This window comes from Leptopilina heterotoma, unplaced genomic scaffold (genome assembly GCF_015476425.1).
Source record: "Leptopilina heterotoma isolate Lh14 unplaced genomic scaffold, ASM1547642v1 Lhet_27, whole genome shotgun sequence".
Classification (NCBI taxonomy): Eukaryota; Metazoa; Arthropoda; class Insecta; order Hymenoptera; family Figitidae; genus Leptopilina; species Leptopilina heterotoma.
Genome location: NW_025110978.1, coordinates 2,315,500 through 2,338,976, shown reverse-complemented (window position 1 = coordinate 2,338,976; position 23,477 = coordinate 2,315,500). Strand labels below are relative to the sequence as shown.

Below are 23,477 nucleotides of genomic sequence, written 5' to 3'. Positions count from 1 at the left end.
TTAGAAAATTCTACAAGACTTTAATTATATTTAAATGCAAAAGTAAATAATTTATTGAATAATTGAATGTTTCTCAAAATTCAATTCTCATAAAGAATTTTATTAAAAAAATTTTTAAATAATTGAATTCTTTTGTCGAATTTTATTAAAACTTGCATGAACATAATTACTTTTTTCAAGGAATTGAATTATAATTGTATGAAAAATAATTGAAACGCTACGATGAGTTTTATTATTAGTAAAAATAATTGTATCCTTAAGAAGAATTTTATTACTCTTGAAAATAATTGAATTTGTAACTTCTCTAAAATTAAATTTTTTTTCTAGTGTTTTTAACTAAAATTCTTCAATAAATCCATTATTTTTAATAATTTTTAAAAAAGTTCTTTGAGAATTTTTAAATTCATTCGTTTAAAATTCAATTTTACAAAATTTCAATTATTCGGAAATTCTGCACTTAAATATATATTGAAAAATAAAAACTTGAAATAATTTCAATAAAAATCCTATTAAACTTTTAAAAAGAATTAATTCTACAGAAATTTTTGTTAAAAATATGAAAAATTAAGAATTGCTTCCTGATGAGGAAGCTTTGCATTGGTGACGATTTTCAATTTTTCAAAAGAAGGTTATATGGACTCATTTTCATCTAGAACATATGTATATTCAATTATGAGCAAATGTCCAGATGTATGTGTGTGTATGTGTGTGTGTGTGTGTGTGTGTGTGTGTGTGTGTGTCACAAAAATTGTGTACAAATTATCTCAGACAAATTTTGATGGATTGTCCTGAAATTTTGCAGGTTTATTGCAGTCATTAATACCTAAAATCTGAAACAAGGATTTTCAAAAATATCTACAAAATTTTTTTTTATACAATTTTTTTAAAATTCAGAAAAAATTTTTTTTTTGTATTTTTTGAAATAATTTTTTTTATTTGTTAATATTTTTATTAATTATTCTCAAAATTACATTCCTGACAAGAAAACGAATCGATTGATGTATACTAAGTATATATTTTATCAAAATTTATAAAATTAATAAATATTTTTCTTTTTTACAAAAAATTCAAATTTTGTATTTTTTTCATAATTAATTTAATATTAATATTAATATTTTGAAATGATTATTCTACCATAAAATAGAAGCAATTGGGAAATGAAAGTGTAAATTCCACCAAATATTTATACAATAACTTATAAATGATTTATATAATTTTATTTTTAACAAATCTTCTAGACGAACCCTTTCGTACATAGTTTTTCAAAAGTTTGCAAAACCGCAATTTTTATATATTGAGGAAGCTAAATGGTCATAAAATGAACAACTTGTTTCAATGATTTTAGTTTGAAACTTTTTCAAAATTTAATTATTTCTAAAAATCCACGTTATATTGCTTTTAATATTTAATTATAATCTAAATTTTTAACTGAATTCATTTTTAAATCAATTTTTATTAGAAAATTCTACTGGAATTCAATTATTTAAATACAAATATAAATAATTTATTGAATAACTAAATGTTTCTTGAAATTAAATTCTCATAAAAAATGTTATCAACAAATTTTTTAAATCATTAAATTCTTTGGACAAATTTTAATAAAATTTTTAAGAATAATTACATTTTTCGAGGAATTTGATTAAAATTGCATTAAAAATAATTGAAATTATGCAATGAGTTTCCGAACTTTCAAAATTTTTGACACAAATTTTCCGTTTTTAGAAATTTTTTCTCTTAATTGACAAAGAATATAAATAATAACATTTAGTGCTCTCTATTTTCATGTAATTAAACTTTTGACCCATTATTTTTAATTTTTTTATAATAATCTCCATCATTTCATCTTTAATTTAAAAAAAAATTTATCTTGGAGACTTTAATTAATTTTGAGATATTGTAGTTTAAATACCAACATGTCGAGAAAAACTAGTAACGAAATTTGTATTTTTACCTTAATTTGAGTAGAAAGTCGTTCATAATCGTGAAAAGTCCTATTAACAAATGAATTACAATACAAAGATTTCCTAAGGTGGTCAAATTTATCCAGAATTTTTTAGAGAAGGTAAAATTTTTTGTGTAAATGTGAACATTTTTTGAGTGAAAGTGAAAGTTACGTGAACGTACCTCAGTAGTAAATATATAATTATTATTAGTTTTTTATTGGCAGTATCAGTAGTAAATACTCTTAATAGTCAGGCAGAAAGTTTCAAATGTAATATCCATAGTAAGTAGTGACGAATAATTTTAGTCAGACTTACTAAAGTTTTTAAAGTAAATTCTAGACCAGATATTTTTAATCCAACAAATTTTCGCTAGTAGTAAAAGTCAGTTTATAGTCAGACAGAATGGTATAATTTAATGTGAAGCACCTCGCACAAAATTAATTGAAAAAAACTTTCAAAGAAAAAAAAAGTTTTTTTCAATTTATTTTTATTCAAAATTTTGAAAAATATAAATGAGTCTTTAAAAAAAAAAAAATTATCTATAATTATTTATCAGAAAAATTTGAATAAAAAGGTCTGATTGAAAAGGAAAAATTTCAGAAAATTTTTACAATGCTAAATCCCTTTTTTTCCAACGCTAAGAATAAAGTTACCTCTTTTCCTCTAATAAATTATATAATACCGATAATTGCGAGTGTAGGTAGATTAAAAATTGTGCGAATTGGAGAAATCTTTTAATAGGTTTGAATAAAAATGTGTTGTTCATTGATGACACTGATATGGACATACGTTAGTCTGTGTGTGTGTGTGTATGTTGGGGAATTATTGTCAAAATCAATCTGATAGAGTTTCGCTAATAGCTATCAGAACGATGGTGCCTGGCCAGAATTAATACGATGAGATTCTGAATACTTCACGAAGTGAAATCTGATGAATTCTAGTTTCAGAGAAGTTCGTAAATAATGTACCGAATACATGTATATAGTGGTTCGGATTATCGTTATTGCATACGATATTGAAATACTTCCATTCGTTCCGTTTGCAATTTTATATAATGCTACTTGATTCACGTTATTCAAGCATATAATCCTTACTCACTAAATTTTATGAGAATTATTTTCAATAAAAATCATTATCAAATTATTCTTTATTTAATTCTTGCATTTTTATTTTCAATAAAAAAGGAGAATTTTTTGTTTTAATAATAATTCTTTTTGAGCGGATTATGCGGGAAATAAAAATGTCTGACTGTAATTGACTTTTACTACTGGTGATGGAAAAAAATTGATTAAAGACTTGGAAAAATTCTGATTTAATAAACATTTTAGTTTTGGGAATAATACTCTTTTATTACTAATTTGAAAAATTTAATTTTAAATATGGTCTGACTTAAAATGACCTTTACTATACTTGTTTCAAATTCAATGATTTTTGAAGTTTTACTGTTTACACTATTGATGGAAATGTAACCTGATTGTAAAAATTTGGACTGTAATATTGTTTTACTAATAACAAACAGTTTATATTTAATTGAACCATTTTGTCTGACTGCTATTACTATTACTACTGATTAAAAATATTAAAAAAAAAAATATTAAAAATATTAAAAATATTTAAAAATAAAAATTAAAAAATAAAATAAAATAAAAAAAAATTTTTAAAAATAAAAAAAATAAAATAAAATAAATAAATAAATAAATATTAAAAATATTTTGTCTAAAAGTAGAATTTACTTAAAGAAATTGAGTAAGTCTGACTAAAATTATCGTTTACTACTTACTATGGAAGTTTACTGCCTATTCAAAATTTCTGTCTGACTATTGGGCGTTTTTACTACAAGTGCATAAAATTTCTGATAGTAGTAATAATAATTTTAGTCAGATGTATTTTTTTTGCAAGTATTAAAAGTCACTTTTATTTAAATCTAAATTTTTTTGTAAATTATCCAGCAGTAGTAAAATCAGTTTCAGTCAGATGTATAGTTAGTTATCTTTTAACTTTTTAATCAGTAGTAACAGTCCTTTTTAGTCAGACGTCCATTTTTTTAAATTTTTCATCTGCAATAAAAAAATGTTTTATTCAAAAATACAATTTTATTTGTAAACTTTCCAGCAGTAGTAAACATCCCTTTAGTCAGACATGATTAAATATAATTATTATTAATAAATTATGATAATTTGAAATTTTTGAAAGTTTCCAATTTGAATGAATTTTATTAGAAATTTTAAAGAACATAGATTTTTAAAAAATTTTGACAATTCAAATTTTTCTGAAATTAGTTAAATTTTTTAATTACGTATTTAATTAATTATTAAAAATAATGAATTTATAGAAAAAATGTATTTAAAAACAATAAAAACTTGAATTTTGGAGACGTTAAAATAAATTGCAGAAATTCAATTATTTTTAATGTAATAAAATTCTTCATAGAAATTCAATTATGTTGAAAAATTATTGTTTAAAATTCTTCTAAAAGTTTAAATTATTTTCAAAAGTAATAAAATTCTTCTCCGAAATTCAATTATTTTCAAAACGTTGTAATAAATTTTTTGGCAAAATTTCAATTACCTATTTTCAAAAATTTTCCATAATTCAATGATTTTCAATATTTACTATTTTAATAAAATTTTCCAAAATAAATAAATTATTTATTTTTGTATTTAAGTAATTGAATTCTCGTACAATTTTTTAATAAAAGTTGATTTAAAAAAGAATTTCAGTAAAAATTTCAGATAATAATTGAATATTAAAAGTATTATAGCAAGAATTTTTAAAAATAATTAATAATTGAATTCTTTCGAAGAATTTTACTAAATTTTTTAAAAATAATTACATTTTATTATTTATGGAAATAATTTAATTTTTGCAACGAATGTAATGTAATTATTAAAGATTTTGTTAAAATTCGTCAAACAAATTTAATTATTTGAAAATTTGTTGATAAAATTCTATTCAAACATTTAATTATTTTAATAAATAATAAAAATTTCACCGGAATTCAATTACTTTACAAATTTTTTTATAAATTTCTTCTCAATAATTAAATTACTTTCATAAATAATAAAATTTTTTACAGGGATTCAATTATTTTCGTAAATAATAAAACTCTTTGCAGAATTTGAATTATTTTTAATATAATTTTAATAGAATATTATTAAAAAAATGTAATTATTACAAATTTTATTAAAATTCGGCAAAAGAATTCAATTATTTTAAAATTTGTTAATGAAATCCTTTATGAGAATTCAATTTTAAGAAACATTCAATTATTCAATCAATTATTTGGTTTTGTATTTAAATATCTAATTGAATTCTCGTAGAATTTTTTAATAAAAATTGATTTAAAAATAAATTTCAGTTAAAATTTTAGATAATAATTAAATATTAAAAGCATGCTAGCATGAATTTTTTAGAAATAATTGAATTTTAAAAAGTTTTTCAAATGAAAATATTTGAACATCTGAATTTTTTCATATTTTCACACTGAAAAAATTACATTCTAAATTTAAGAACATCTATTTAAATAGGCGCCAAGAATATTCCCTACTTAAATTAAAAGGAACTAATTTTTTCTAAAAAGTTTAATTGAATTTTTTTTTTGAAATTATTTCAAGTTTTTATTTTCTAATATAAATTGAAAAATTTCTGAATAATCGAAATTTTGTAAAATTTAATAAATTGTAAACAAATGGATTTGAATATTCTCAAAGAACTTTTTCAAAAATTATTAAAAATAATTTAATAATAATTAAAGAAGAATTTAAGTTAAAACTTTTAGAAAAAAATAATAATTGAAGTGAAATGATGAAAATAATTGTGAAGAAGTTACTGTAACATTATTCTTAGAATATAAAATAATAATTTTATCAATCGGCTATCTTTAATTATCATAAAACATAAAGAAATCAATCACTTCGAGTCGAAGACTCGGAGTGATCGTTTTTTTTATGTTTTATAATAATATTTTATTAGTTGTTGAATTTCAAACAGATTTGAATTTGAAATTTTGGAAAATCTTAATTCTTTTGGAAAAAATAATAATGATTAAATATTTATTTAAAAATGAAGACTAATAGAAATTTGTTTTGAGTAATCTAATCATTTTTAGAGTGAGTCTGAATATTCTTTAGTGTCAGGGAGAAAGTCAAAATGTTGTTTGGAAATCAGGGAAAAACAAAATTAAATTCGTGTGGCAACCCTGATACACATAATCTCGTTTTTGAAAAAACTTCTCGTCAAAGAAAATCTGCTAATGGGAAGAACGTAACTTAATTTTTTCATAATATCCCTTCAATGCTATTTAACAAATTTTGTGATTAAATAATAAAAATGGTTGGGTCATCAGGACTTGGAGTGGCAACACTCAAACGAGAGAATTGTTACACGTTGCATTGAAACATGTTGCCGGTATATTTAGTGCGCAATATGTATATAAGGGATGATGCAAATGTGACACGTGCGTGATACTTGTGTTGTTCATGACGTCTAGTATCCTGGGAATGACGTTTACTGCAACCACGCCTATCTGGGCCCATCGAAACTGACCATCCTGGGCAGGCATTGAGCTCCTTAATTACCAAGGATACGGTAACGACCCCAACAATTATACCCTTCATCGGCTACTCCCACTAACTTAATCCAATCTAACGACACATTTATCAAAACAATAAATCACGTCACAACATAAATAATAAATTACTCGCTATTCTGCATCAACAAAGTTCAACAATTTTCTATCAAATTTTTAATGTTTCTCGATCACTGCAATAAACAAGTCGATAAAGAAAAGTCAAAGAACTAAAATGTGCATTATTAATTCCTTCAAGCGAATAAAATATTTCGAGGGATATAGAAATTTGTCTTGATGAAAAGGCGGGCTTACTTTTTTTGCGGTGTTTCACGAGAACTTATGTGAGAGATCAAAGTGTCTTATCGCCTTAATCTTGACTATTTTTCACCACACGCCATACCTTCTAAGGTTCTTAGAAAAAATTTCCATCGAATTTAATACATTAATTTTTTATTAATTTTCATTTTTGAAAAAAAAGCATACAAAGTTATTACTTTTTCTGCTCGGTTTCAATTTTCCAGAATTAGAGTTTTGCTTGACCAAAACTGTTATTCCTACTAAAACAAAAAAATTTTTTAAATCTTTTTCTACTAAATGTTATTCTAACTAAAACAAAAAAATTTTAAAAATCTTTTTCTACTAAATCCCCATACGGTGATTGCAGACTTCGCACTCGATAATTAATTTTAAAAAAGTAGCTTTCAAACTAAAAAAAGTATTAAAATAGTAGCTATCGAAAAATTAAACTTGACGACCAAAAAAACTCGTTTTAGACACTTCACAAAACTGACAAAAATTACATTCTACATTTTATTTTCCTGACTTTTTCCTAATTTTTATAAAAAATACTTACTTCTTTCTTATCCTGATAATAAATTGAATTCCTGCAACAAATTTTATTATTCATGAAAGCATTTAAATATTTATAAAAATAATTTAACTCTTGCGAAGAATTTTATAAAATTTATTAAATAATTGAATCCCTGAGAGATTTTTATTATTATTTAAGAAATAATTCAATTTTACAAAGAATTCTACTAAAATTTTTGAGAATAATTGAATGTCTTTGTGGCAATTCATTAAATTTTTGTGAAAATAATTGAATTCCTAAAAAGCATTTTATTATTTATGAAAATAATTGGATTCTTGAGAACGATTTTATTAGAATTTTTTAAAATAATTGCATTTCCAAGAAGAAATTTATTACTTTTAAAAATAATTGAATTCTTGTGATGAATACGGTTAGTTATTTATGAAAATAATTGAATTTTGCACAGAATTTTATTAAAATTCCTCAAAATAATTGACTTTTCTGGAATCATTTTGTTATTTATCGACATAATTGAATTTTTTCGAAGAATTATTTATGTAAATAATTGAATTCTTGCATAAAATTTTATTAAATTCTGAAAAATTATCTGAATTATTTCAAAAAAACTTAATTAAAATTGTATTTAAAATAATTCATTTCTTTCGAACAATTTTCTAAAAATATTTAAAAATAATTGAATTCCTGTGAAAAATTCTAATGTTTTTGTAAATAATTGAACTCTTCCAAAGAATTTTAAAAAAACATTTTTTTCAAAGAATTTTATTTTAAAAAATAATTGAATTTTTGAGAAGAATTTTATTATTTATGAAAAGAATTGAATTATTGTGAAAAATTTTATTAAAATATTTCAAAATAATTTAATTTCTGTGAGAAATTTTGTTATGTTTGAAAATAATTTAATTCTTTATAACAATTTTATAAACATTGTTTTAAATAATTTATTTTTTCGAAATATAATAAATATTTTATTTTAAATAATTGAATTCTTGTGGAAAATTTTATTTGTGAAAATAATTGAATTTTTCGCTTAATTGATTTGAAATAGTATTAAAAATAATTGAAATTCTTCGATAAGTTTTATTATTTTTGAAAATAATTAAATTCTTGCTTAGAATCTTATCAAAAATTTTTTTAAAAAATTTAATTTCCATGAAAAGTGTTATTATTAGTGAAAGTAATGGATTCCCGTGTGGAAATTGAATCTGGGCGCTAGCCGTGCTATGTCTGGGAAGCCCCACTTCAAGCTAGCCCCTGACCAGAAACTTAACTTTGTCATGGCTAACTCGGGCTATTTCCACACGGGATTATTCTGAAGAATTGTATAAAAATTTTGTTAAATAATTGATTTCTTCGAAATTTTTTTCGAAAATGCTATTTTAATTAATTGAATTCCTGTGGAAATTTTATTTTTCAGGGGAATAATTGAATTTTCAAAGTTTTTTGAAAATAATTGAATCGTTTTAAAGAATTTGATTATAATTTTTGACAAATAGTTTTTTGATTTCTAGTAGTAGCGAATTTAAAGTAGTGGAAATTCTCAAAAAATTAGAAATAGTAGCTTTTAGTGGCTGAAATCTAAAAAAAAGTACCAAAATAGTAGCATAACATAAAAAAGTAGTAAGTAGTAGGTTTTATTAGTTGAGTGCAAAGCTTGAGATTGATATATTAGAAAGCAATAAATAAAATATACGAAATGCAATGTTGCTGCAAGGTTACATGCTCTCTGAATAGTTATATTTAAATTGTTAAACCTTAACTAAAAATAACCTTAAAAAAATACAATAAATTCCATTATATTACCAAAATAAAAAAAAATAAATAAAAAATTACGTTAAGTTTGAAACATATTGTACTCCTGAAAGATGTCGAACAATGAATAAAAAAGAGGAAAATTCAACGACAATGCATTTCTCCGAGAGTCACTTGCAAATTTGTCCACATTGTCGTGCAACAGAAAGGAAAACGGAAGTTGTTCACTTGGTAGAAGTGACGATACGATATGTTGTATATAGTAATTCGACAAAAGGAGAAATATGAGATGAATATGAGATGGAGATGTAAAAGCGTGGAATTGGGAGAGAAGTATATACATATACCTATATATATATATAGATTCGAGACTTTAAACGAAAAATCCCGCATTGTCCGTGCCGAGTGGCTATCTCGTTCGACATTTCCGTATATAGCAAAGTGAAACATACCAACTCGGTCAGAGATATATTCTCAGAGACTCCGCGCGCGTTACAAAATATCCTCTGACAGTTCGACACCGTTGACCGAAATCAGAAACAAACATTTGCTCAAAAGTTGGAGTAAACTCAGTGTATGTATATATATAATAGTGGGGAAAGTCAAGCGGAATGAGGGAAATGGAAAATGCCATTGTTCTCATGCCAAACGATAAATGAACTTACATACTAGCGTTTATAAACGCATATATATAACAACAATAATCAAGACAAACTTTTAATTTAGTTATACAGTGCGCCAACTCCCCGTTTTTTAATTACTTAATTTTATTTACCTATTAGTTCTATTTTGATTTCAATTTTAAAAATGTGTGTCCTGACGCAGTGAAAGGGACCTTACGTCAAAAAAAATTAATTTTAGTTATTGATGACATTCTATCTACATTCTTTCAATCGATAAAATGGCACTAATAACACAAAATTAATTTTTTGAGCGTAAGGTCCCTTTCACCGTGTCAGGGCACATATTGTTTTTAATACATAATATTTGTCACTTCATTGTAAAAATAGACTTTTCTTTTTGGAAAACAGATCTGATTTTGTTGTTATGTTTGCCCTCTGACCTATTACTTCCAGGCTTGACACAGGTCAAGGCAATCAGGAAATTCAGGGAAAAGTGAGGGATTTTTATTAAAAGAACTGGAAAAATTCAATTTTTGAATTCATAAGAAAAATTCTGAATTTTTGTGTCTTTTTTGTAAATTGAATTAGAAATTTTAAAGAACTTAGGGTTTAAAAATTTTAATAATTCAAATTCTTCTTAAATTTAAATGGGAAGAAAGGTAATTCTTTTCGAGTCAAATAAAATAAAAGTCTTCTTAAATTTGTTAAATTTTTTAATGTATACACTTAATTAATTATTAAAAATAATGGATTTATAGATGAATTTCAGTTAAAAAGAATTAAAAATTTAAATTTTGGAGAAGTTACAAATGATTACAGAAATTCAATTATGTTCAAAAAATTCGAGTCAAAATTTCAATTATTTTTATAAATTATAAAATTCTTCTCCGAAATGTAATTATTTTCAAAAACTTGAATAAAATACTTCGAAAAATTTCAATTATTTTCAAAAATGTTCCTCACTTCAGTGATTTTTTATATCTACTATTTTAATAAAATTTTACAAAAGAATTCAATTATTTTAAAAAAATTTTAATAAAAATTACACAGGAATTCAATTACTTACAAATTATTTATAAATTTCTTCGCACCATTTAAATTATTGTTTATTTTTTAATAAAGTTTATTAAAAAAATTCAATTATATTCAGAAAATTCAAGAAAAAAGTTCTGAGAAATTCAATTATTTTGAAAAATTTAAATAAAATTCTTTAAAAAATTCTATTATTTAAAAAAATCTTGACAACATTATTTACAAGATTTAGTTAATAAAATTGCAATTTTAATAAAATTTTCCAATATAATTCAATTACTTTCAATACAATTCTTCTTGAGAATTCAATTATTTTCACAAATAGCAAATTTTTTTTATGAGTTCAATTAAATTAAAATTTAAAAATATTTGAATAAAATTCTTCGCAAAGAAATCAATAATTTTCATAAATAATAAAATCTTAGGAATTCAATTATTTAAGAAATTTTAAGAAAATTCTTCCCAAGAATTCAATTCTTTTCAAAAATACAATGATTTAAAAAAAAATTAATAACATTCTTCGTCAGATTTCAATTATTTTCTATTTTTTAATGAAATTTTTCGATGGAATTTAATTATTTTCAAAAAGTTTTAATGCATTCTGAGAAATTCAATTATTTAACCCCTTGGCAGTCGATGACGTGTATACACGTCATGGTGCAGGTGGGCTCAAACTGTCGATGACGTGTATAGACGCAAGCAGATTTTTGTCTACAAAAACACACAGATTTGTCCACAAATTGATACTCGGGGGTTTTCGGGGTCGCTGATTACGAATCCGTTTTCAGATTTTAAAAATTCAAAATGGCGGATCCAATATGGCGGACGACATTTTCAAAAATTCATCGGATTCACTTAAAACTTGTTACTCAGGAGTTTTCGGGGTCGCTGATTACGAATCCGATATCAGATTTTAAAAATTCAAAATGGCGGATCCAATATGGCGGACATTTTCAAAAATTCATCGAATTCACTTGAAACTCGTTACTCAGGAGTTTTCGGGGTGGCTGATTACAAATATGATATCAGATTTTGAAAATACAATGTGGCGGTTCGAATATGGCTGGCGCCATTTTAAAAAATTTATCAGATTTACTTAAAAGTTGTTACTTGGGATTTATTGATGTAGTAGATTAAAAATGTAATATCGGTTTTAAAAATGGCGAATCCAATATAAGAACAAACAAAAAAAATATTAAAAAAACAAAATAAATGAAAAAGTGTAAAATCCGACCGCATACCTCCACATGGTAAACTCTGGGGTCGTAAGTAAAGTAGTATATTTAACAACTGACTGCGGGGCAAAATTTTGTATTTATCATCGTTTCAAAAGTTTTTCGTAATCAGCGAAAACCCTCTAGTAACGAGTTTCAAATGAAAACGATGAATTTTAGAAAACTTCATTCGCCATATTGGATCCGCTAATATGAATTTTCAAAATCTGAAATCGGATTGGTAATCAGCGACCCTGAAAACCCCCGAGTAAAAAGTTTCAAGTGAATCTGATGAATTTTAAAAAATGGTGTCTGCCATATTGTATCCACCATTTTGAATTTTCAAAATCTGATATTGGATTCGTAATCAGCGACCCCGAAAACCCCTGAGTAAGATAATTTATTATTATTATTATTTTTTTTTTATTTATTTATTTATTTTTTTATTATTTATTTTTTTTTTTATTAGATAATTAAATTGAATTAAATTTTCTGACATAATATATTCATTTTCTCATTTTTTGACCAAAGGCCACAACAAGTAACCTTCAATTTAAATTATAATTGAATATTAAAAGCATTATAGTGTTAAATTCTTATGATATACATAAAATAATGATTTTATCACTCTGGCATCTTAAATTTCAGAAGGTTTGAATTTGAAAATCTTAATTCCTTTTTAGAAAAATAAGAATGATTAAATATTTATTTAAAAAATAAGTTATTGATGTTTTCGAATAATTTTACAATTAAAGAAATTCGTAAATAAATGTAATAGAACATATTTTTGATTATCTAATAATTTTTAGAGTGAATCAGAATTTTCTTCAGGGTCAGGGAAAAAGTCAAAATTTTGGCTGGAAATCAGGGAAAAACAAAATTAAATTCTTGTGGAAACCCTAGACCTCTGATCTACGGTCAAACTAAATATGTATCTAATTTTAAGGTTATGTTTGCCCTATGGTCAACTGTTAAACTAAAGATTGACATAATTTTAAGGTAATGTTTGCCCTCTTACCTGTGACCTAATCTTAAGGCTATGATTGCCCTGTGACCTTTGACTTGCTTTTGAGGCTATGTTTGCCTTTTGACCTACAGTTATACATAATATTACTATTTTGCTTCCTCATAAAGGAAGCTTTGTATTAGAAAAATTTTGGATTGTCATTTTTTGACATATTTATAAATTTTTTTTTATTATGCCTAATACTTTAGTACTTTATATATGCACAGGAACACCCTGTATAAATGTTCTAAATAAATAAAAAAAAAATTCGACGTATTTTGACCTCCGAAGTCCAAAAAACGGATTTTAAAAAATTGTCCGGATGTGTGTGTGTGTGCGCGTGTGTACTAACATTACATTTACCTCAATATCTCAGAACGGGAAAAAGCTAAAGGCCTCAATTTTTTTTAAATTGTAGGTCTCCCCGGGGGACATAAAATAAGAGTATTTTCAGCCCGATTCATGAAGTTTAACTATTTTTTTTTTGCATTTTTCATTTTGTAAAAAAACGTTTTTTGGACATAACATAAAAAAATGTTAGGACACTTATAAATCTTTTTCTTTAGTTTTGTAAAGTTTTTTCACACGCATCTTTTGAGCCCTAATTGAACATTTTTCGTCCATATTAACCGGAGATATTAAACTTTTAAAAATGTAAAATTTTGAAAAATAAGATTTTTATAAAAATTTTTTTAAATTATGTAAAAGTAACTTCAAAAAATTATTACCAACTTGAAGAGCATTAAAAAACGCTTCGATTGACCTGTTTTTTAACCTGATTCGGGCAGAAATTATGAAATTATTGGTATTTGAAAAATCAAAAATTGTGGAAAATATCATTTTTTCAACATTCTTGTTTATTAACTTATGTGTAATTATTAAACTATTATTACCATTTTATAGAATATATAAAAACACGTTTTTTTAACCCTTTTATGAAAAGTAATTCTTATATTTCAATTATTATTATTTCTATGAGGAAGCAAAGTGTTCATGAAATGAACACTAAAATTATAAAAATGTACAACTTGGCAGCGGTTTTGAGGCTATATAACTAAATATAGATATAATTTTGAGGTTATGTTCGTCTACTGACCTGTGACCTACAGTTTAACTATATATGGACCTAATTTTGAGGTTATGTTTGCCCTCAGAATTTTCTAAATAAACGATGGCGAAATGATTTTAAATTATATATATGTTGATACCGGTCACTGTAGAGGGGAGTAACTGGATCAAAGGCCAGTTTAATTCTTTAAATAAAATTCGAATTCAGAAAAATTAAATAAAGAGTAAAAGGCTCGAATTGAATAACCATAACGGCGCGGTTCGGTATTCACGTTGTGTGTGTGTGCATGTGTTCGAGAGGAATCCAGCTTGAAGTAATAGAGGTGTAAAAGTTATCGAGAGGATAACCAGCTCGATACTTTCACAGTAAAAATAAAATCTTATTTTAAGGCACGAAAGCTGCCTTAAATTAAGATGCAACATTTTTAAGACAGTCAATGTTGAATTTACGCACGTTTTTCGTATCCTTTAACATTATAGCAGACAGTGTTGAATTTAAGGCAGCTCTTAAATTAAGATTTACTTTTTACTGTGTTCTGATGATTAGAGTGCCGAGAGGAAACCAGCTCAGTGTTACTCTAATATAGAGAGGATAACCAACTCAATGTAATATAGTGTACTAGTATTGAGAGGATAACCAACTCAATACTATGCTATGTTTAAAGACGGCGGGGGGCCATGCAAATAAATGAATTTAATCGAGTCAAAAGCATGTAAAGTTTCAAAGACAGTTTATTTTAAAAGTACAAGTCGATGAAAAAGTTTAAGTATCGGAGCTCGGGAAAATATTATAAGTTCCGAAGGACAAAAAATATTCTGAGTCTAAAGTTGAACGAAAATATTCTAAGTCCGAAGTTGGACGAAAATATTCTAAGTTCAAAGTTGAACGAAAATATTCTGAGTCCGAAGTTGGACGAAAATATTCTAAGTTCAAAATTGGGTGAAAAGATTCTAAGTCTCAAAAGTGGAAAATAATTTAAGTCCCACACCCAATGGGAAATTTACAACTGGCGTAGTACTGCGCCAGCACTGGCAGCACTGGCGGCAAGGCTGAGAGCCAGCACTGGCATGGCACTGGGATGATAACGCCGTCTGGCGCTGCCGAAGTACTGTCTGTCAGTGCTGCCAGACAGCGCTGGCGCAGCACTGGACCAGTGCTGTCTGAGAATATTGCCGCAATAAATGCCGTATTGTTATTAATTAGTCGTAAATTCTTATTATAAATAATTTAACAACAAAATGGTAAATAATATTAATAAATAGTTATTATTCATAAAATATTTCTCTTCTTAAAGAAATTGTATTAAAGATGGAGACTAACAATGGATATAGTAAATGAAGTAGAAAAAAATTGTTTATAACATTTAAAAATTAAATAATAAACAATTACAGTAAGTGTGCATTAGATTTTCATATTTTAGTACCTAACGATTGGAATCTAGAAATATCGCAAACCTATGAAAATAAACAAAATTGCTGACGAGGGGAATCGAACCTACGACCTATGGTCTAACAGACTAACGCTCTAACCACTATGCTAACGACACATGTGTACAGTAAAGTATTAATATCTCAGTATCATTCAGACAAACAATTATTCAGTCAAAGATGAGAAAAAAATAGGGATACGTTAGAAATAATAAATTGAAATAAAATAAATTAAACTAAATTTTTAATAATTAAATTAAATTACTTTACTTATTGCATTTAACATTTTACGTAATTCTTAGATTACGTGGTAATTTTTTAATAATTTTTTATTCATAGGAAGAAGTATAATAGTATTTTAATAGGAACCAAATTATTATTGAGATTAAAGTTTAAAGTTTGTTTATAATTTTAATTTGTTTAAATAATTTATTATTTACAAAATTAGAGAATTGTGTTAAATTGTTATTATTAAATTTAATAAGAATAAAAAATGAACAACTGAAAAGTAAAATATTAATTTTTTTCAATAAATTTATATTTATAAACATTCATAAACTTTTTTTATAATTTTTTTCAAGTTTATGTCAAAAAAGCAATGTTGGCAAAGAGCGTTGTGAACAATTTTTCTATACTCAGCCAGCACTTGCCGCCGTGGCTTGTCCAAGCTTTGGCGAAACAAAAATTCTGTACTGCGCCAGCACTAATTGTCGAGGCTCGGCTAGACTACGCCGAACAATCGTCTGAGTACTAAGCAAGTGGTGAACATCGGCACTACACTGGCATTTCCCATTGGGCAGTAGTGTTAGCAGTAGGCAAGGCTAAGGAGAGGAGGAGGAAGACCAACCTCTTAGTGAGCTCTGGGGAGAACTAACGTTTTGGTCCAGTGCATCGAGCTCCCTCGATCGCAACTTCCCAAAAGGTACAGTGGGAGAACTTCTCTAAGAGAGAGGGCAAGCTCGCGTCTGCGCTTCCTATCTCTGACTCAAAACGATGCGCGTACGGTTCACGCGTATCGCTTGGACCAGAGGTAGATTCGCGCGTCTTCTCGCGAGTTTTTCCTATATCTCAAAGAATTCTCTTAAGGGTGTTCGAACAAGAAAAACCTTTAAAAATGGCTGTCAGAACTTATGCTTCATCTGTAATGGATTATTATCACAATTGAGACATTTATCTCAATTTTTAAAAAATCAGCCGGAATCTTGAATGGTTGTACTTTCATTTTCTTCCAATAAATTGAATATTTATACATAAATAGAATGATAGGAAGTAAACTAGAACCACACAAGCGAAATATAAACAAATTAGTGCTATTAAAAAATATTTTCAGAGGGCAGCACCCACCGGGTACATAGAAATCTCATAGTTTACTTCCTATTGTTGCATATGTTAAAAAATCTTTAATTTCTTAGACTCAAATTAAAGCAAAAATTTTCAAAATTCCGGCTGATTCTTTTTAAATTACTATCAATGTGTCAATTGCGTTAAACATTCGTATCAAAAAAAGTATAACTTCTGACCGCCATTTTTAAATACCTTTCTTGATCGAACACCGTTAAAATAAAATAATAAAATTGTTAATGAATGTTATTTACTAGTATTGCTTCGAAAAACACTTTGTTTAAACAATTTGCCGCGAAAGAATGTCTAAAAGAAAGTCTAAAAAGTAAACTAAAAATGGTATTACAATTTTCCTTTACTCTCTAAATCTGAATCAGCGATAAGTATGCCACTATTTCAATTAGCGTATATGCACTGTGAATTAGTGAAATTTCACTAAATAATCAGTGAAACTTCACTGATTAATTAGCGCATATACGCTGTTTTAAAATAGTGGCATACTTATCGCTGAGAATCAGTGAAATTTCGCTGATTCAGATTTAGAGAGTAGGATAGTAACATTGGCTCGGCCAAGACTATGCGGGAACGAAAAATAATGTTTTGTTTTTTTTCCTACCATTTAGTGACCTGTATCAATGTATATGTATATATTGTATGTATGTATTTGTATGTATATAAACACACTATTTTACATTATGAATGAGATGATACGAAACGTGTTTTCGCTTGTTTCCATTATAAATTCAAACTCAATGCTAATAAACGTTATACCATATGAAATGAAGTGTACAGGATGAAATTAAGGGCGTGTGGCATACACCTTGTGTCATCACTGATAATGCTAAATCATAAATTTTCACCATTGTCATTTTATTTAAAAACAATATGACAATTTAATCGAATTTGTTTCATAATTTTCCATCAAAACTAATATAAATTAATATTTGATTTATAATTTTCAAACATAATTTAAGGCCATTCAAAATATATAAGTGTCGGATCTGTATGAAACGAGTTTCTTTTGTTCTTTCACTGTTTCGATTAATTTGAATTTTGTGTTAAAGGCTTCTATACAATTGTTCGTTAGATGACTAATTGAGATTTAGTTTAAATTATACGATAAATAATATTATATTGTTACAATTAATAAAAATATTGGTAATTATAATTTCTCTGGATATTTTAATGATTTGAATTTTTGGACTCTAATAAGTACAAAAAAATTATAAACTAGTAAAAGAAAAAGGTATAAAATGAGGTTATTTTACCCCACTTTTTACAATTAATTTATTTTTTAGCCACAAAAAAATATAAAGTACCTGTCTTTTACTATTTACATAGTAAAACCAAAACTTTTTGGAATTTCTACGCATTTCTATTAATTTTTACTATTTTTTGATTAAATTTTGCAAAGTTCAAAGTACATTTTACCAATTTTGGTAATTGTTTATTTATGTAAACAATTACCCCAATTTTTTCTGGAATCTATTTCAAAAGTACACACTAAAAAAAAAGTTTTACTTTCAGCCTCTTTTTGAGGCTGAATTTAAGATGTAAACGGAGTCAGACTTTTTTTTCTGTGTAGTAAAATTAGTTCCGGAAATAGTAAAAATGAGCAGAAATTCCTGACAGTTTAAATTTTACTATGAAGGTATAGTAAAAACCACTTCACTCACTTCTTTCATGCAGAAGTTTACTATTTTAATTTATAAAAATTCTAATTATTTTTCTACATAAGTTTTAATAAAAAAATTACTAGAAACTTTGGTAAAATTTTTTATTAATGTTGTTTAAATAAATAATAATTTAAATGTTCAAGTACAACTAAAATGAGTAAATAAATAATAAATTTTCACAATATAAAAAGACTGAAGAGATATCCTAATAATTATATAGTTATATTATAATAAATCTTCATATTTATGAAAAATACAGGGAGCATTTATTTTCTAGTTTCCTTTATTTTTGAGAGGGTCCTGAATGCATTTGAGCGCGATGAAAAAAGAATCAAATCATCAAAGTTCCGAGGGAAACGATATATAGAACAAGACTGTCAAAAGCAAAGCATTCGCAAAGCAAGTGTTATTGATTATGATTTATGAGTGAGTCGTTTTGGTTTCACGTTTTCAACCATATTTTCTGACATGGAAAACATAATTCTCTAATGGACACACAACAGAACGAAAAATCTTAAATTGTTTGAAAAATTAACAATTCAAAATATTTTCATTTTTAAAATTTTCCTTTCTTTAAACTATGAACAAAATTTTATATCTAAGAGAATATAAATAATAAACAATAAATATTAATAAATAAATAAAATTTTCCAAATAAGATAAATTTTGAAAATAGTTCAATTAAAAATTATTTAAAGTTTGAAACTAATTTTTATACTTACGATAATATTTAAACTATATAAAAATTTTTAAAAGAGCTAATTTAAGATTTACGTAAATTTTGAAAGTAAAATAAATTTTGATAACGAAATTAAATATAATTAAACAAAAATTAAAAATGTAGATAAATATATACTGAACTAAAGGGAAGTGAACAAAAAATCTATATATTAATTTTTTTCGTCTTAACTTGCAATTTAAAATTTCGAAATAAAAACAAGCAAACAAGCAAAGAAAAAAATTGTTAAATTACACCAAGATTAATTATTTAAAATGCGGAATTTAAATGGTAAGAAAATCTCCTACCTTATTTTCTTGATCCCTTCCAGGAAAACCCCAATTCCTTTCAAGTCGTAGAATTTACGTACTGCAGTGGGTAATATTTTCCTCACATTCCAGGCGAATTCAGGATGGTCTTATTCAATATTAAGGATTTGACCACGTTGCTTCTGGAAACAAAGGACAATACGTCTCACTATCACACGCCAATTGATATCTCAGAAAGGTTGGCGAATGGTTCTCATGGGAACAAAGCTTCCTCTCAATGGTCCTGCCGAATTAATACTGTCAACTACTGTACATATTTATATAAACAAAAAGAAAAAAAGATTCTCATCTTTCCTTTGTTTCATAATTTTCAATCATTTTTTTTCACAAAATTTCACAAAAGTTTTTTAAAATTATAAAGGAATAATGTAAATTTTTATTGACTTAATAAATTTTAGCGTCAATTTTTATCTTGACTAGAAATATCTTTATATTTGATGTACATTAAAATTATTTTTAATTAATTTTTATATAAAAATTAATTTTTTTTAATCATACCTATTAATTTATTTATTTGCAAGAAAAAAATTATTTTTTATTTTTACTGCAAATAAATAGCGAAATTGATTTATGAAATAAAGTATCTCGACGAGCCCCTTATTTTTGTATCCCCTCCACTAATTTTTGTTTATGAGAAAAGACATGTCCTGCTATCTGTCATAGAATAACAAAGTGGCGCGAAAATGCGAATTCTTATATGTTCTTCAAGTTAAATTAAATATAATTTTCTTTATAATTATAATAATTTATATAATTTATAATTATATGAAAAAAATTCTATAAATATAAATGTAAAACAGACTTTGCACTCGATAATTAATTTTAAAAAAATATCAAAAAGTAGCTTTCAAACTAAAACAAGTAATAAAAAGTAGCTATCGAAAAATTGAACTTGACGACCAAAAAAACTCGTTTTCGACACTTCACAAAACTGAAAAAAATTCCAATCTATATTTTATTTTCCTGACTTTTTCTCAAATTTTCATACACGGAGAAAATTTGTTCCTTACATTTTACCGAATTTTTCAATAAACTTGGGATATAGTAGCATAATCGTAATTTTTAATAATCTTTATATTATTTTTTCGGTAACAATATTTAAAATCTAATGTGATATCTTTATTCCTTAAGAACTAGTACTGTAAAAGTTGAAAAAAAATTGAAACTGAACGTTTAATGTAAATTAAATAAATACCTCCTTGATGGGCACTAACGTTTCAGGAATAGTTCGGTAAAACTTTCTTGACTTGCCTAAAGTGTTAGTTTTCAGGAATAGTTCGGTAAAACTTCCTTGACTTGCCTAAAGTTTTAGTTTTCTGGATTGAAATACTTTATTTCAAGTGTCCCGCAGTCAAATGAAAGACTTTCACACTAATAGTTGATTTTTCCAACTTATTTAGACTTAATTAATAATCATTTTATTATTATTTAAATTAAAATTCAATTAATTAATTATTTTAAACACTTATTAATTGCCAAATATGTAATAAATGCTTTTAAATCAAGTAAAAAGAAAATATAAAATGGCAATAACATACTTATTTTTTTAACATATAATTTATTCATTTTAATTAAATATGAATAATAGTAAGTAAGTAAGCAAATAAACATAAGTAAGTAAGCAAAAAGGAAATAACTTGCTTGCTTACTAGCTTACTTTCTTATTTGCATACTTACTTGCTTATTTCTTAATTGCTTACTTTGCTTACTTGCTTACCTACTTATTTGCTTACTTCCTAATTTCCTTCTTGCTTACTTGCTTGTTTCCTTTCTGCTTACTTACTTCCTTATATGCTTACTTGCTTACTTTCTTATTTCCTTCTTACTTACTTTGCTTACTTGCTTATTTCCTCCTTGCTTACTTTTCTTACTTGCTTATTTCCTTCTTGATTACTTACTTTCTTATTTGCTTACTTTCTTACTTGCTTATTTCCTTCTTGCTTACTTGCTTGCTTCCTTTTTGCTTACTTACTTCCTTATATGCTTGCTTACTTTCTTATTTCCTTCTTGCTTACTTTGCTTACTTGCTTATTTCCTCCTTGCTTACTTTGCTTACTTGCTCATTTCCTTATTGATTACTTACTTTTTGATTTGCTTACTTTCTTACTTGCTTATTTCCTTCTTGCTTACTTTATTCCTTATTAGCTTACTTGCTTATTTCCTTTTCGCTTTTTAATACCTCACAATTATTATTTAATACTTCAGAAAGATTAATTTTCTATTAATTAATTTAATAATTTCCAACTTGCACTTTTAATATGTATATTTTTAATTTTAAACACAAAAATTTGAGAATAATAAGGATTTTCATAAATTATTGTTTTATTCCATTAAATACAAATTTAAACATTTTTCTTTATAATAATAAAAACATAATTTAAAAATATTTCATAAATTGACCTTGAATATAGTTAGAAATGATTCATTAATATAAATAATTTTTAATTTTGTACAACGATAGTTTATTAATTTGAATCTTTCTCACAAGCGGTGAAATAAAATTGAGATTAATATATAAGGACAGTTGAAACTTTCTGAAGCATTAATGTAAAGCGTGCGATGTGTGTATTAGTGTATGCGTTTAGAATGTACTGTAGGCAGGTGTATCAATTAGTATTTGTTCGTAAACAATTGTAGGGGGTTTAGGTAGTGATTAAAGTAGGTAAATTGAGAGTTACGGCAGTATTAATATAGATCTACTGAAGTAACATTATTTTTAATTTTTGTTCTTCAAGTTTTACCGAACTTTCAGTAAATTGCAACTCGTCAGTTTTACCGAAGACTTTAACTTACGTTTTACCGAACTATTCAATAAATTGCAACTCGTCAGTTTTACCGAAGACTTTATCTTACGTTTTACCGAACTATTCAATAAATATGAATGTAGCGAGCACTTGGCTTACGTTTTACCGAACTGTAAGTGAAGCGCTAATACATGTATCGTGAGCTTTATGATTTTTACATTATTTTTCAATGCAATTTCTTTTACAGTCTAGTTCTTGAAAAATTACTGTTTTGACACTTCATCCCAGTTTTACCGAACTAAATTCAGTAAAATTTCAGGAATAAATTTTCTCCGTGTAAAAAATATTTACTTCTTTATTATCCTGATAATAAATTGAATTCCTGCAACAAATTTTATTATTCATGAAAATAATTGAATTCTTACAAAGATTTTAACAAAAATTTTTTTAAATAATTGAATTCTGTTTGGAAATTTTATGAAAATAGTAGAAATTGAAAATCATTGAATTGCGAAAAGTATTTAAAAAATAATTCAATTTTACAAAGAATTCTATTAAAATTTTTTAGAATAATTTCATCTCCTTGTGGCATTTCATTAAATTTTTGTGAAAATAACTGAATTCCTAAAAAGCATTATATTATTTATTAAAATAATTGGATTCTTGCGAACGATTTTATTAGAATTTTTTTAAATAATTGAATTTCCAAGAAGAAATTTATTACTTTAAAAAATAATTGAATTCTTGTGATGAATACGGTTATTTATGAAAATAATTGAATTTCATTAAAATGCCTCAAAATAATTGAATTTTCTGGAATAATTTTGTTATTTATCGACATAATTGAATTCTTTTGAAAAATTAATAATGTAAATAATTAAATGTTTGAAAAGAATTTTATTTATAAAAATAAATTATTATTTCGAACAATTTTATTAAAATATTTGAGAATAATTGAATTCATGTGGAAAATTTTAATATTTTTGTAAATAATAATGATCAATTCTTCCAAAGAATTTGAAAGACACATTTTTTAAATAATTGATTTTTTCGAGAAATTGAAATTAAATTTTTAAGAATAATTACATTTTTTGAATAATTCCTGTAAAAATGTATTAAAAATAATTGAAATCCTGCAATGAATTTTATTATTTATGAAAATAATTGAATAGTTCCAAAGAATTTTATTAAAATTTTCAAAAAT

The 23,477-nt window shown here is 25.3% G+C and overlaps 1 protein-coding gene across 4 annotated transcripts in view; it reads left to right on the top strand.

Annotated features, from left to right (window-relative positions):
• LOC122503709 (suppressor of Mek1-like) overlaps nucleotides 1-23,477 on the top strand; it is a 188,939-nt gene that overhangs the window by 73,678 nt on the left and 91,784 nt on the right. The window contains exon 2 of one of the 4 annotated variants that reach the window (XM_043614364.1): nucleotides 6,289-6,530. The exons of the other annotated variants lie outside the window; for them this stretch is intronic. The gene's annotated coding sequence lies outside the window, so the exon portion shown is untranslated. The remainder of the gene's footprint in view (nucleotides 1-6,288; nucleotides 6,531-23,477) is intronic. 4 annotated transcript variants of the gene reach the window in all.